We start from the raw sequence: 2265 nt of genomic DNA, 5'->3' as shown, positions 1-2265 counted from the left end.
GGATCTGACATCTTCCTCTGGCTTCCATGCATATCTGCATGTATGTGGTGCACACACAGACAGACAAGTAGTGGGTGCTGAAGGCAGGCAGATCTCTGTGAATTCAAGGCCAGCCTGGTCTACAAAGTGAGCTCCAGGACAGCTAGGGGCTGTTACACAGAGAAACCCTATCTCAAAAAACAAACTAACTAAAAATACATTCTAGTAAAAAAAAAAAAATCAGTAGCTAGATCATTAATGAACTTACTTAAGAAAGTAATTAGAAAAAATACTCTCCGACAATGGGAGAAAGGGACCTGGGATAAACTAAAGTAACTAGAGAAGTTACAGGTGTCACATGAAAACTTTTTGTTTGTTTTGTTGGTTCAGACAGGGTTTCTTTTTTTTTTTTTTTAATTCAGAAAGCCAGTTTATTTTTAAGACTCGGTCATAAACTTTTAGCGGGTACCAATAGTCACCTGCCATACTCGCACCAAGTTGTCTGTATAGCCAGCAAACAGAGTCTGTAAGAGAATGACAGGGTCATGTCATTGGTATGTCACCCAGCAATGAACTTTATAGTCCAAAGACCCCCTGTCTTTCATGACATGCTAAGAGGAAGCAGCAGCAGCTTGCCATACAAGTTGAGACATTTTAAGCTTCCATATTTTCCGTAACAGAAATAGGTTATATAATATTCTCTGTATATAACCAGCCCATCCTAAATTAAGCTGATTTAACTTTAAAATAACAGCAAGGAAGACAAATTGGGGAGCTGAGCTGAAGGGCCAAATATACTTACCTGGCCATCTGCGGACCATGCCAGAGAGGTGCACTGGGGCGGCTCTGCCTTGCTGCTGGTGCTGATAACTTCTTGTTTCAATTCGTCTACAACGATCTTGCCCTCCAAGTCCCAGATCTTGATACTGGGGCCAGTGGCAGCACAAAGCCAGTAGCGGTTGGGGCTGAAGCACAAGGCATTGATGATGTCACCACCATCTAATGTGTAAAGGTGCTTGCCTTCATTGAGATCCCACAGCATAGCCTGGCCATCCTTGCCTCCAGAAGCACAGAGAGATCCATCTGGAGAGACGGTCACTGTGTTCAGATAGCAGTGTGGCCAATGTGGTTGGTCTTTAGTTTGCAGTTAGCCAGATTCCACACCTTAACCAGCTTGTCCCATCCTCAGGAGACGATGATTGGGTTGCTGCTGTTCGGGGAGAAGAGAACACAAGACACCCATTCTGAATGACTCTTGTCCTGAACAGTGTACTTGCAGACACCCAGAGTATTCCATAACTTTATGGTCTTGTCTCGGGACCCAGAGACAATCTGCCGGTTGTCAGAGGAGAAGCCCATGCTCAGCACATCCTTGGTATGGCCCACAAATTGTCTCGTGGTAGTGCCCGTTGTGAGATCCCAGAGGCGCAGTGTTCCATCCCAGGAGCCTGAGAGGGCAAACTGACCATCAGAGGAGATAACCACATCACTAACAAAGTGAGAGTGACCTCGCAGAGCACGCTGTGGTATGCCATAGTTGGTCTCATCCCTGGTCAGCTTCCACACGATGATGGTCTTGTCTCGAGACACTGACAGGATCATGTCCGGGAACTGCGGTGTGGCGGCGATTTGTGTTACCCATCCATTATGGCCCTTAAGGGTCCCACAAAGGGTCATCTGCTCGGTCATGGCTGCAGCTGATGCGAGTGTCGCCACAGCGACAAGGATGGCACCGGATAGCTCAAGGAGCCAAGCGCCACCTCAGACAGGGTTTCTTTGTATAGTTCTGGCTGTCCTAGAACTCATTCTGTAGACCAAGATAGCCTCAAACTCACAGAGATTCATCTGCCTCTGCCTCCAGAGTGCTGAGATTAAAGGTGTGCGCCATCACCACCTGGTACAATGAAAACTTTAAGACAATGAAAAAAAATTGAAGAGTAAAAAATTTGGGGGAGAATTTAAGTTCTCTTGAGTTGGCAGAATTAATACTGTGAAAATGATTAATCTACGGGTTCTATGAAAGCCCATCAAAATTCCAATGCTATTTGTCCTAGAACTAGAAAAAAAAATCATAAAAGTCACATGGAGACAGTAAGAGCCAGAATGGCAAACAATCCTGAGCAGAAAGGAACCACCAGAGATGTCACAGTGATAGAGACAGAAACGTAGGCCACTGGAACTTAACAGTGAACCCTACAATCAACATGAAGTTATGGCCATCTAATTTTTTGATTAAGGGGTCAAAAATATATACTGGAGTGGAAAAGCCCACTCAGTGGATAGTCA

General features: G+C 45.1%; 1 pseudogene; it reads right to left on the bottom strand.

The window, feature by feature from the left end:
- Positions 1-396: 396 nt before the first annotated feature.
- Positions 397-1730, bottom strand: LOC114626331 (annotated as a pseudogene).
- Positions 1731-2265: the final 535 nt, after the last annotated feature.

This window comes from Grammomys surdaster, unplaced genomic scaffold (assembly GCF_004785775.1).
Source record: "Grammomys surdaster isolate TR1022 unplaced genomic scaffold, NIH_TR_1.0 233, whole genome shotgun sequence".
NCBI lineage: Eukaryota > Metazoa > Chordata > Mammalia > Rodentia > Muridae > Grammomys > Grammomys surdaster.
Note: the sequence above shows the minus strand (reverse complement) of the source record. Positions and strands in the feature narration are given on the sequence as shown.